The sequence below is a fragment of the Anabrus simplex genome, chromosome 1 (genome assembly GCF_040414725.1).
Source record: "Anabrus simplex isolate iqAnaSimp1 chromosome 1, ASM4041472v1, whole genome shotgun sequence".
NCBI lineage: Eukaryota > Metazoa > Arthropoda > Insecta > Orthoptera > Tettigoniidae > Anabrus > Anabrus simplex.
The window spans coordinates 1,719,712,826-1,719,727,512 of record NC_090265.1 but is presented as its reverse complement, the minus strand read 5'-3'; the positions used below and the strand labels follow the sequence as shown (position 1 = coordinate 1,719,727,512).

Here is a 14,687-nt window from a genome sequence, read left to right as displayed (position 1 = left end):
GAGTACATATCCTCTCCTGCGTGAGTGAGGTGGGTAAATACCTTACCGCACTTGATGCATAAAATGAGCGTTTCACCTCTATGAGTAACTACTTGCTGCGTGCGCTGGAAGTGTTGTAGGCGAGTTGTTTCACTGTCTAACAGACCGACATGTAACATGTTATGTACCTTCATGTTCGGAGCCTCCAGATACTTTGTGTACCGATCTTCTAATTTCTCCCATATTTTCGGGTTTTCCGGTTGTTTATTCCGTTGCTATACTTCCTTGCAATTGAATAGATAGTGTCTAAGTTCGGTTATCACTTTTGTTCGCTATTTCCGGGACCAACTGGCACACGACACGACACTATCGATAATTCGTGTTGTTCTATATAAGTGGAAATTTCGTTTCTTAAATTTTTCGTGTTTCCTAAAACTAGGATTCTTTTAGATTGTTACAGTTTGTTTTGATTTTGGTTAGTTGTGATCTCTTCAAGTGTTCTATTTCAAATTCGTTGATTTACATTGGAAACAAGAGAAGATGACACTTTGGAGCATGATAGTAGCAAGGAGTTACTGAGGGATCGGATTTGTGTATAAGCGACATGTAATGCAGATGTGAAATTAGTGCCTGATATACAAGAAATTAGCTAGAGAATGGCTGAGAAACCTGTGCAGGTTGCACAGCAACCAATAGTTAAGGTTGGACATTATACTTTGGGACACACCTTGGGTGTTGGAACCTTTGGGAAAGTCAAAATTGGTGAACATCAGCTTACAAAACATAAGGTTGCAGTGAAGATCCTAAATAGACAAAAGATCAAAAGTCTTGATGTTGTTGGAAAAATTAGGAGAGAAATACAAAATCTTAAACTATTTCGTCATCCACATATAATAAAATTGTATCAGGTGATCAGCACGCCCACTGATATCTTCATGATAATGGAGTATGTATCTGGTGGTGAACTGTTTGACTATATAGTGAAACATGGAAAGTTGAAGGAATATGAAGCTCGAAGATTTTTCCAGCAAATCATCTCTGGAGTTGATTATTGCCACCGGCATATGATAGTTCACCGTGACCTGAAACCTGAAAACCTACTGCTTGACCATAACCTGCATGTCAAGATTGCTGATTTTGGGTTATCAAACATGATGATGGACGGAGAATTTTTGCGGACCAGTTGTGGTTCTCCAAATTACGCTGCTCCTGAAGTTATCTCAGGGAAGCTGTATGCCGGGCCAGAAGTAGACATCTGGTCATGTGGAGTGATCCTCTATGCTTTGCTGTGTGGCACACTTCCCTTTGATGATGAACATGTTCCTACACTTTTCAGGAAAATAAAATCTGGGATATTTCCAGTTCCTGAATATCTGAATAAGACAGTGGTGAGCATGTTGTGTCACATGCTGCAAATTGATCCCATGAAAAGGGCTACCATTGAAGATATAAAAAAAAAAGAATGGTTCCAGAAGGATCTGCCTGCTTATTTATTTCCTTCTCCAGTGGAACAGGATGCATCTGTTATCGACACAGATGCAGTTTCGGAAGTCTGTGTGAAATTTGGTGTGAAAGAAAGTGAAGTTCATGGTGCTCTGTTAAGTGGTGATCCTCATGACCAGCTCGCAATAGCATATCACTTAATAATAGATAATAAGCTAATTGCTGATGAAGCTGCTAAAGCTGAGCTAAAGGATTTCTACGTGGCCAGCAGCCCACCATCAGTCTCCTGTAGCCCGAATGAATTAACCCCTAGTCCTGTACGGCCTCATTCAGAGAGGATAGCTCCAGCTCTTTGGGATTGTGTCATGGGTTCCAACACTTCTAGTTCGGGAGGCGATAGACCGTCCAGAGGTACACCAGTCAAACGAGCAAAATGGCACCTTGGTATCCGGTCTCAGAGCAAACCAAATGACATTATGAATGAAGTGTACAGAGCCATGAAGGCCTTGGATTTTGAATGGAAGGTCATTAATCCATTTCATGTCCGTGTCCGCCGAAAGAATAATTTGAATGAGAGGTATGTCAAGATGTCACTTCAGTTGTATCAAGTGGATTACAAGAACTATTTGCTGGACTTCAAAAGTCTCAGCAGTGAGAGCAGTGAAGAAAATGATTCTGTTGGATATGTTGGAAATGAACTCAACTATGATCCTACTTTGTGTCACCACCAGAGTACAGGACATCACACCATGGAGTTCTTTGAGATGTGTGCTGCTTTAATTACTCAGCTAGCTCGTTGATAAATGGGAATTAAATGTTCTGTGATGCAGTTCATCCAATTATTCATCCAAGAAGGAAGAATGGAAAGAAGAGTTGGAAGGTCCTGGTTCAGTCTTTATTATGCAGTGTGGGAGTACATCTACTATTACGGATTTAACTAGGGAAGTGTTGTGTAATGCTGTCATCTTGAGGTCATCGCTACTAAAAGACTCTCCTAGATAGAGAATGGTTGCTCCGAAAAAAAGTGTAGAGCAGGGAGAAAAACTGTTTAATATGTAAGGGTACCAAAGATAGGCTGTCCAATATTTCGTACTATAGGTTTTATGAGCAATATATTCTGATGAAATAAGATAACAATGAGCTTTGTAGTTTGGGAAAATATATGCAATTTCAAGCTGTTGTTAGTGTGATGCAATAACAATTTGGACTCTCTATATTAATGGCTTTTGTCTTTCTCTGTGTTGTTCAATTATTGTATACAGTTCCATTAAGTATTGCATGCATTTTCTGATTAAACTTAGGGTTCATTTGTGTGATCACCTGCCCTGCAAGTTTTCTGAATTCTACATTCTTCTTAATCTAGAGCATGTGTACCTCTTTTCATTATGTCCCAAACCCAGTTCTTGCAGCCTCTAGTTTTTTTCCTTCCAAACATCACTCTTTCTCTATCCAATTGGAAATTTAATTTTGAGGTACAAACTGCCTATTTCAGCTGTGTTGAACGTAAGTTTAGAATATTTGTATTGTCACTTGCAATTTCTGGATGGCTTCCTGTGTAATTCCACATAGATTTACAATAATTTTAGTAGCTTATTCTGCATACTATTGTAAGGTGACATAAGAGATTAATGGAATGCAGATATGAGCACTAGAGCTAGAAGACAGAGATGATAATTTCAATTTCTTGTTAGATTAATGTCTCCTACAGTGTTCACTCAATGCTGGGTTTCAGACTAGAGTCCAAATATTTATGGAAGAACTACTTCCCTAACCAGCATTCATATCATATTCATTTATATAAAGTGTATTTGATGAGTGTAAAAAAGGGAAGGGCAGAGTGTGGAGTAGGGCGTTTTATCAGGAATACTATTGCACGCAACATAGTTTATGTTAGGCGTGTAAATGAGCTAATGATCTAGGTAGATTTGGCAGTTAGAGGAATTAGGACGAGAATTGTCTCAGTGTATTCACCATGTGAGGGTACAGATGAAGATGAAGTTGACAAGTTTTATGAAGCATTGAGTTGCATCATAGACACAGTCAACAGCAAGAATAGGATGGTGGTAATGGGCGATATCAGTGCGAGAGTTAGAAATAGAACTGAAGGATACGAAAGGGTGATTAGTGAATGTGGGGAAGATATGGAATCTAATAGGAAGGGGAAGTATTTTCTGGACTTCTGTGCTAATATGGGTTTAGAAGTTACGAATACTTTCTTCAAACATAAGGCTATTCAGCGCTACACATTGGACGGTAGAGGTACCAGATCCATAATAGACTGTATCTTAACCGACTTCAAATTCAGGAAGTCTATTAGGAATTTATGGGTTTTCCAGGGATTTTTTTATGATACTGACCACTATATGATTGTAGCGAACTAAGTATATCTAGGCCTAGGATAGAGAAAGTGAAATCTATCTGCAAATGAAATAGCCTGAGGGTAGAAAATTTCCAGGACGAGGAAATTAGACAGAAGTACATGGATATGATTAGTGAAAAGTTCCAAACAGTGAGCAGTAAGCAGCGTCGAGATATGGAAAGGGAATGGGTGACATGCAGGGATGCTGTGCATAAAGATGTGGAAAAACATCTTGGTGAAATGATTAATTTTTAATTTCCTGTGGCTGTTTCTAGCCGAGTGCAGCCCTTGTAAGGCAGACCCTCCAATGAGGGTGGGCAGCATCTGCCATTTGTAGGTAACTGCGTGTTATTTTGATGGAAGATAGTGTTATGTGTGGTGTGTGAGTTGCAGGGACGTTGAGAACAGCACAAACACCCAGCCCCCGGGCCATTGGAATTAACCAATTAAGGTTAAAATCCCCGACCCGGCCGGGAATCGAACCCGGGACCCTCTCAACCGAAGGCCAGTACGCTGACCATTCAGCCAACGAGTCAGACTGGTGGAATGATGAAGTGAGAGCAGCTTGTAAATGTAAAAGTAAGACTTATCAAAAATGTCTCCAACAAGGGTTGATACAGACAGGGAATTTTACATTGATGAAAGAGTGAAACAAATAGTTGTTGAATTCAAAAAGAAGTCATGGGAAGATTTTGGTAATTACCTGCAAAAGCTAGGGCTAGCAACAGGGAATCCTTTCTGGATAGAAATAAGGATTCTTAGGAAGGGAGGGAAAAAAGAAGTGAATAGAGTTTTGGGTAATTCAGGTGAACTCATAACAGGTCCCAGCATATCACTGGACAGGTGGAGGGAATATTTTAAAAAACTTCTCAGTGTGAAAGGAAATGTTCATGGTGGTGCCGCGAACAACCGAGCTCATGAGGAGGAGGAAAATGACTTTGGTGAAATTACGCTTTAGTAAGTGGAAAAGGTGGTAAATAAACTCCATAGTCATAAAGCAGCAGGAATAGATGAAATTAAACATGAAATGGTGAAGTATAGTGGGAAGGCAGGGATGAAATGGCTTCATAGAGTAATAAGATAGCATGGCCTGTTGGTAAGGTACTTTCAGATTGGGCAAAAGCAGTAATTGCACCTATATATAAGCAAGGGAACAAGAAGGATTTTTTTTTTCTTTTTTTGCTATTGGCTTTACGTCGCACCGACACAGTAGGTCTTAAGGCGATGAAGGAGCAGGAAAGGGCTACGAGTGGGAAGGAAGCGGCCGTGGCCTTAATTAAGGTACAGCCCCAGCATTTGCCTGGTGTGAAAATGGGAAAACACGGAAAACCATCTTCAGGGCTGCCGACAGTGGGATTCGAACCCACTATCTCCCGAATACTGGATACTGGCCGCACTTAAGCGACTGCAGCTATCGAGCTCGGTACAAGAAGGATTGTAACAACTATCAAGATATCTCGATTAGTATACCAGGCAAAGTATTCACTGGCATCTTGGAAGGGAGGGTGCAATCAGTGGTTGAGAGGAAGTTGGATGAAAACTAGTGTGGTTTCAGACCACAGAGGGGCTGTCGGGATCAGATTTTCAGCATGCACCAGGTAATTGAAAAATGCTACGAGAGGAAGAGACAGTTACGTTTATGTTTTGTACATCTTGATAAAGCATATGACAGGGTAGGCCCTACCAAGGGAAAAGATGTTCGCCATACTGGGGGACTATGGAATTAAGTGTAGAAATCAATCAATGAGCTGCATTGAGAATTGATGGCAGGATGAGATCTTCGTTCAGGATGCTTACAAGGGATAGACAAGTCTGTAATCTTTCACCCTTGGTGGTCATACTATACATGGTTCATCTGCTGAAAGGTATAAAGTAGCATGGAGGGACTCAGGTAAGTGGAAATGTAGTAAGCAGTGTGGCCTATGTTGATGATTTGGTCTTAATGGTAGATTGTGCCAAAAGCCTGGAACTTGAAAATAGGTTCAATGAGTATGGTATGTATATTAGTCTTTCAAAGGCTAAATTGATATCATTATGTAAGAAATCAAAGATAATTGAATGTCAGATTGGTGATACAAAGCTGGAACAGGTAGATAATTTCAAGTAATTAGGATGTGTGTTATCCCAGGATGGCATTATTGTGAGATTGAATCAAGGTGCAGTAAAACTAATGCAATGAGCTCGCATTTGCGATCAACAGTGTTCTGTAAGAAGGAAGTCAGCTCCCAGACGGAACTATCTTTACATTGGTCTCTATTCAGACCAACTTTGCTTTATGGAAGTGAAAGCTGAGTTGACTTAGGATATCTTATTCATAAGTTAGAAGCAACAGACAGAGTAGCAAAGTAGCAAGAATGTTTGCTGGTACAAATAAGTTGGAACAATGGCAGGAGGGTACTCGGAATGAGGAGATAAAGGCTAAGTTATGAATGAACTCGATGGATAAAGCTGTGCGAATAAACCGGTTTCACTGGTAGAGTCGTGTGAGGCGAATGGAGGAGGATAGATTACCTAGGAAGATAATGGACTCTGTTATGGAAGGTAAGAGAAGTAGAGGGAAACCAAATCGATGATGGTCACACTCAGTCTCTAACGATAAAGATAAGAGGTATAGAAATTAATAAGGCCACAGCACTACTTGCAAATTGAGGATTGTGGCGACGTTTAGTAAATTCACCTAGGCTTGCAGTCTGAATGCTGAAAGGCATAAAGGTCTATAATGATGATGTATGTATTTTTATATATTAGATTCTAGTAGGTGGTTTTAATCATTGAAGTATCTAGGTGTTAATATGAGGAAAGATCTTCATTGGGGTAATCACATAAATGGGATTGTAAATAAAGGGTACAGATCTCTGCATATGGTTATGAGAGTGTTTAGGGATTGTAGTAAGGGTGTAAAGGAGAGGTCATATAAGTCTCTGGTAAGACCCCAACTAGACTATGGTTCCAGGGTATGGGACCCTCACCAGGATTACTTGATTCAAGAACTGGAAAAAATCTAAAGCAAAGCAGCTCAGTTTGTTCTGGGTGATTTCCGACAAAAGAGTAGCGTTACAAAAATGTTAGAAAGTTTGGGATGGGAAGAATTAGGAGAAAGAAGACGAGCTGCTCGACTAAGTGGTATGTTACAAGTAACAACTCTCATTATTGTTCCATATTGAAGATGACATTATGCCAAAGTGGTATGTTCCGAGCTGTCAGCGGAGAGATGGCATAGAAAGACATTAGTAGACGAATAAGTTTGAGTGGCGTCTTTAAAAGTAGGAAAGATCACAATATGAAGATAAAGTTGGAATTCAAGAGGGGAAATTGGGGCAAATATTCATTTCTAGGAAGGAGATTAGGGATTGGAATAAGATAAGGAAAAGAATGTAGCGGGTGATCTCAATTTATCAAATATCAATTGGGAAGGTAATGCGAACAACAGGAAGCATGACCAACTAATGCCAAATAAGTTTTTATGGGAAGGGCACCTGATTCAAAAAGTGATGGAACCAACTACAGGAAAGAATATTCTGGACGTGATGCTGGTAAAACCAGATGAGCTCTATAGAGAAACCGAAGTAATAGACGGTACTAGTGATCACGAAGCTGTTTTTGTGGCAATTAAAAATAAATGTGAAAGAAAGAAAGACATTTAAATTAGGACTATTAGGCAATACCATATGGCTGATAAAACAGGCATGAGGGAGTTTTTAATAAGTAACTATGATCGGTGGAAAACAGTAAATAAAAATGTAAACAGACACTGGGATGGGTTAAAAGCAATTGTTGAGGAGTGTGAAAATAGGTTTGTACATTTGAAGGTGCTAAGGAATGGTAAAGATCCACTATATTTTGACAGAGAAGTAAAGAGACTATGAAGGAGGTGCAGGTTGGAAAGAAATAGTTAGAAATGTCTGTGGAAGTAAGGAGAAATTGAAGGAACTTGGAAAATGAAAATGAATGGAAAATGAATCTAGCAAAGAAATCAGCTAAGGATAACATAATGGCAAGCATAATTGGCAGCCATAAAAATTTTAGTGTAAAATGGAAGAGTATGTATATAGGTACTTTAATGCAGAAACAGGTTCCAAGAAGGACATTCCAGGAATCATTAATGAACAAGGGGAGTGTGTATGCGAGGATCTTCAAAAGCAGAAGTATTCAGTCAGCAGTATGTAAAAATGTTTGGTTTCAAGGATAATGTCCAGGTAGAGGAGGTGACTAAAAGTAAAGAAGTATTAAAATTTACCTATGACAGCAATGACGTTTGCAGTATGATACAAAATTTGAAAACTAGAAAAAGCTGGAATTGATAAGGTATCGGGGGATATAAGTTACTAAAGACAATGGGTTGGAATATAGTACCATATCTGAAGTACTTGTTTGATTATTTTTTGCATGAAGGAACTTTACCAAATGAATGGAGAGTTGCAGTAGTAGCCCTTGAATATAAAGGAAAGGGTGATAGACATAAAGCTGAAAACAGGCCAGTCAGTTTGACATGCATTGCATGTAGGCCTAAGCTTTTGAAAAGCATTCTTTCTGATTATATAAGACATGTTTGCAAAATTAATAACTGGTTTGATAGAAAGCAGTTTGGGTTTAGGAAAGGTTATTCCACCGAAGCCCAACTTGTAGGATTCCAGCAAGATATAGCAAATATGCTGGGTTCAGGAGGTCAATTGTACTGTATCACGATTGACCTGTCTAAGCCATTTGATAGGGTAGATCATGGGAGGGGAGACTACTAGCAAAAATGAGTGCAATTGGACTTTACAAAAGAGTGACTGAATGGGTGGCTCTGTTTCTAGAAAATAGAACACAGAGAATTAGAGTAGGTGAAGCTTTATCTGTCCCTGTAATAATTAAGAGGGGATTTCCTCAAGGCAGTATTACTGGACATTTATGTTTTCTTATATACCGTATATCAATGATATGTGTAAAGAAGTGGAATCAGAGATCAGGCTTTTTGCAGATAATGTTATTCTGTACAGAGTAATAAATAAGTTACAAGATTGTGAGCAACTGCAAAATGACCTCAATAATGTTGTGAGATGGACAGTAGGCAATGATATGATGATGATAATGGGGATATAAGTCAGGTTGTTTCACAAATAGGAAGAGTCCTCTCAGTTTTAATTACTGCGTTGATGGGGTGAAAGTTCCATTTGGAGATCATTGTAAATACCTAGGTATTAATATAAGGAAAGATCTTCATTGGGGTAATCACATAAATATGATTGTAAATAAAGGGTACAGATCTCTGCACATGGTTATGAGGGTATTTAGGGATTGTAGTAAGGATGTAGAGGAGAACGCATATTTGTCTCCAGTGAGACCCCAACTAGAGTATGGTTCCAGTGTATGGGACCCTCACCAGGATTACTTGATTCAGGACTGGAAAAATCCAAAGAAAAGCAGCTCAATTTGTTCTAGGCGATTTCCGACAAAAGAGTAGCGTTACAAAAATGTTGCAAAGTTTGCACTGGGAAGACTTGGGAGAAAGGAGACGAGCTGCTCGACTAAGTGGTATGTTCCGAGCTGTCAGTAAAGAGATGGCATGGGAGGACATCAGTAGATGAATAAGTTTGAGTGGCGTCTTTAAAAGTGGGAAAGATCACAATATGAAGAAAAAGTTGGAATTCAAGAGGACAAATTGGGGCAAATATTTTTTTATTGGAAGGGGATTTTGGGGTTGAAATAACTTATCAAGGGATATGTTCAATAAATCCTCAATTTCTTTGAAATCATGAAAACGCACTTCGTGTCATTGGAGGCCGATGACCTAGCTTTTAGTTCCCTTTAAACAACAAATAATTGTCGCCATGTGTATCATATACAATGTATAAATAAGTGGTGGATGGCAGATGAGCAATAATTTCCGTTGTCGCGCACCGCGCGGCACATGCGTGCTGCCACTCATCTTACCTGCTGTAACAAGTAGTCGATAACAGAAGTGTTACCCGCCTGAGCCTGGCATGGTGCTGACCGGGATTGCAATGTAAAGTTTATTTTTGTCCCACCAGGTCATGGACGATTCTTCGTTCGTGGCTAAGGAAATAAATCGCCTGCCAGCATAACAATATCTCATCTAGACGAATTGCTGTCTAGTTCCTTCAAAGCTCACAATCCATGTCAAATAAGGGCTGCTGGAAGAAAATGATGTGAACAAGGCTTAATGCCTAGTTCTGACAATACTGCCTAAAATGTCCAAAACCGATGATTTTCAGAGTTTCTTCGTGCTGTGTTTTTAATATGGATGAGCGGCAGAGTTACGCGACTTCTGAAGGGCACACTACGGCGTACGACCTCTGGTGACACATTTGGAACCACCGGTCAATTGAGGAACTCGTTTCTACAACTCACTAAGTCAAAAATATTGATTTTGCAGGAAATGCATTTTAATAATAATAATAATAATAATAATAATAATAATAATAATAATGTTATTTGCTTTACGTCCCACTAACTACTTTTACGGTTTTTTGAGTCGCCGAGATGCCGTAATTTAGTCCGCAGGAGTTATTTTACGTGCCAGTAAATCTACTGACACGATTCTGATCAAGACCAATTACAATTACATCAGACCGTAACCTAGAAAATCATGGCGGACATCGGTCTACGACACGAAGGGTTAAGGGGAAGATTAAACGTGTTTGTTCCGAATCACCTAAAGAAAACATCACAAGTCGAACGTCATGAAATGCAACTCATTAATTCAAAATATGTATAATTATGCACCGAAAGCAACGTCATCGCTTAATTCTATTGTAAATCTAATTGTAATTTCAGTCGGAGAATAACGAATGGACAATTATTTTATCAATGTCGGGTTGAAGCAGGCACACACACACACACACTAAAATATTTCACATATGAAACTCCGGACAGCAAATAAGATAAATAGATGTCAACGAATAACATTATCAACCTCCCATGAAATACCATGCAACACCATCATTAACCACAGCCCATTGTGTAAAACATGCAAACAAATACATTTTTCGAACAAAATTTCAACTCTCCAATATCCGCCTGAATTGTTGAGTAGGGACAGTGATTTTTGTATGATTTTCTTGAACATATGAAGCACTAGTCATCTCAACACCCACCGGAATTGATGGTACATCATCCTCTTATAATATGTAGAAAAGGAGGTAATCCTCATTTCAACTCACGAGGAATGGAGTTAGGTTTCGTTTACGTACCTCCATTCTAAAGCACCGAAAATCATTCAACTGCATCATTCTTGTACCCGTCTGAAATAATCATATCTCAGTCGTAATTCTGAGTCACGATTTTTCGGATCTTCCCGGGAATTATTTAACTTTGTAGGAAGGTACGTTAGCTGATTGGGGTAAATGCTAGGATAGACATCATTTCGTAACTTCGGAAGTTTGCGTGACACCCGAACAGGATCAACGCCTCCTAAGGATGTAACATTTTCCCTGACAATAAAAGTTATGTAAAAATATTTAATGCGCACAACACTTGTATCACTTGGATCGATGTTTTCCCTATGAATGCACCTAACCAGTTTACCTTAATACTAGGTCTCTTGGAAATCTGAATACTGAAGTTTTGCTCTACCCCTATATATCATTGGACTTGTAATTGTAATTTCAGTGGAAAAGTAACGAATGGAGAATTATGTTAACAATGTCGGGTTGAAACAGACACACACACACTAAAAATATTTCAATATGAAACTCTGGACAGCAAATAAACGTGCACACAGCACATACGACACATCTGATTAAACTATGAACATAATCACCAGGTAAGTTTAAATATAAAGAAAACAAGTTCTGAGAAGGACATGAGGACAATCAATCAATACTGATCTGCATTTAGGGCAGTCGCCCAGGTGGCAGATTCCCTATCTGTTGTTTTCCTAGCCTTTTCTTAAATGATCGCAAAAAAATGGAAAAATTATTCAACATTTCCCATGGTAAGTGATTCCAATTCCAAAATCCCCTTTATATAAACGAATATTTGCCCCAATTTGTCCTCTTGAATTCCAACTTTATCTTCATATTGTGATCTTTCCCACTTTTAAAGACACCACTCAAACTTATTCGTCTATGATGTCCTCCCACGCCATCTCTCCCCTGACAGCTCGGAACATACCATTTAATCGAGCAGCTCGTCTCCTTTTTCCCAAATTTTCCCAGCCCAAACTTTGCAACATTTTTGTAACGCTACTCTTTTGTCGGAAATCACCCAGAATAAATTGAACTGCTTTGGATTTTTTCCAGTTCCTGAATCAAGTAATCCTGGTGAGGGTCACATGCACTGGAACCATACTCTAGTTGGGGTCTTACCAGAGACTTATATGCCCTCTCCTTTACATCCGTACTACAGCCCCTAAATACCCTCATAACCATGTGCAGAGATCTGTACCCTTTATTAACAATCATATTTATGTGATTACCCCAATTAAGGTATTTTCTTGTATTAACACCTAGGTACTTACAATGATCGCCCAAAGGAACTTTAACCCCATCAACGCAGTAATTAAGTCTGAGAGGACTTTTCCTATTTGTGAAACTTACAACCTGACTTTTATCCCCGTTTATCCTCATACCATTGACTACTGTCCATCTCAGAACATTATCGAGGTCATTTTGCAGTTGCTCATAATCTTGTAAATTATTTATTACTCTGTACAGAATAATATAATCTGCGAAAAGCCTTATCTCTGATTCAACTTCTTTACACATATCATTGATATATATATGAAAACATAAAGGTCCAATAATACTGCCTTGAGGAATTCCCCTCTTAATTATTACAGGGTCAGATAAAGCTTCGCCTACTCTAATTCTCTGAGTTCTATTATCTAGAAATATAGCCACCCATTCAGCCATTCTTTTTTCTAGTCCAATTGCACTAATTTTTGCCAGTAGTCTTCCATGATTTACCCTATCAAATGCTTTAGATAGGTCAATTGCATTACAGTCCATTTGGCCTCCTGAATCCAGGATATCTGCTATATCTTGCTGAAATCCTACACGCTGAGCTTCACTCGAATAACCTTTCCTAAACCCAAACTGCCTTCTGTCAAACCAGTTATTAATTTCGCAAACATGTCTAATATAATCAGAAAGAATGCTTTCCCATAGCTTACATACAATGCATGTCTCTTTTTCTTGTTTTTTCTTTGCTAGTTACTTTACGTCGCACCGATCCAGATAGGTCTTATGGCGACGATGGGACAGGGAAGGGCTAGGAGTGGGAAGGAAGCGGCCGTGGCCTTAATTAAGGTACAGCCCCAGCATTTGCCTGGTGCGAAAATGGGAAACCACGGAAAACCATTTTCAGGGCTGCCGACAGTGGGGTTCGAACCTACTATCTCCCGAATACTGGATACTGGCCACACTTAAGCGACTGCAGCTATCGAGCTCGGTCACAATGCTTTTCAAACTGACTGGCCTGTAATTTTCGGCTTTAAGTCTATCACCCTTTCCTTTATACACAGGGGCTACTATAGCAACTCTCCATTCATTTGGTATAGCTCCTTCAACCAAGCAATAATCAAATAAGTATTTCAGGTATGGTACTATATCCCAACCCATTGCCTTTAGTATATCCCCAGAAATCTTATCAATTCCAGCTGCTTTTGTAGCTTTCAACTTTTGTATCTTACTGTAAATGTCATTGTTATCATAAGTAAATTTTAATACTTCTTTAGTGTTACTCCCATCCCCTATCTGGACATTATCCTTGTAAACAATCTTTACATACTGCTGACTGAATACTTCTGGCTTTTGAAGATCCTCACATACACGCTCCCCTTGTTCATTAATGATTCCTGGAATGTCCTTCTTTGAACCTGTTTCTGCCTTGAAGAACCTATACATACTCTTCCATTTTTCACTAAAATTTGTATGACCACCAATTATGCTTGCTATCATATTATCCTTGATGCTTGTTGTTTAAAGGGGCCTAACATCGAAGGTCATCGGCCCCATGTTATCCTTAGCTGACTTCTTTGCTAGATTCAATTTTCTATTAACTTCCTTCAATTTTTCTTTACTTCCATAACCATTTCTAACTGTATTTCTTTCCAGTCTGCACCTCCTTCTTGTTAGTCTCTTTATTTCTCTATTATAATATAGTGGATCCTTACCATTCCTTACCACCTTTAGGCCTAAAGGTACAAACCTATTTTCACATTCCTCAACAATTGCTTTAAACCCATCCCAGAGTCTGTTTATATTTTTATTTACCATTTTCCAGCGATCATAGTTACTTTTTTTAAACTCCCTCATGCCTGTTTTATCAGCCATATGGTACTGCCTAACAGTCCTAATTTTAATACCTTCCATTCTTTCACATTTATCTTTAACTACGACAAAAACCGCTTCGTGATCACTAATACCATCTATTACTTCGGTTTCTCTATAGACCTCATCTGGTTTTATCAGCACCACATCCAAAATATTCTTCCCTATAGTTGGTTCCATCACTTTCTGATTCAGGTACCCTTGCCATATTAACTTATTTGCCATTTGTTGTTCATGCTTCCATTCGTTCGTGTTGTATGTCCGGCGCTCCCTTTCTCGCTCCACCAGCCAGCTGCACGCGCGCCTGTGTTTCATTCTGCTAGCTTCGACGCGCAGCCCTCAGTGCGCGTGCCTGACCATCGAGTGTACTATAAATAGGAGCTCCCGGCCTGCTCACTTGCCCACTCGCCCCGGTGTCCAGCTCCAGAATACACCCTACGTCGAGCACGGAGGCTACTCCTCTTGAAAATGTGCTTCGACCAGGTGGACTGAATTTCTGGCAGTACGAGGTTTCACCTCTGGTCACCGCTCCCTTACCTGTTTCCGCTGCCTATGTTCCGTAATTCTTTTACAAGCCATTTTCATTCCCTAATTTACGCAAGCTCCCTTAGTTTCGCTAGGTGGAATTT

The 14,687-nt window shown here is 39.4% G+C and overlaps 1 protein-coding gene and 1 pseudogene across 1 annotated transcript in view; both read left to right on the top strand.

The window, feature by feature from the left end:
* LOC136864048 (potassium voltage-gated channel protein Shaw) overlaps positions 1-14,687 on the top strand; it is a 393,645-nt gene that overhangs the window by 130,870 nt on the left and 248,088 nt on the right. The window lies entirely within an intron of this gene.
* Positions 185-2,583, top strand: LOC136882226 (5'-AMP-activated protein kinase catalytic subunit alpha-2 pseudogene; annotated as a pseudogene).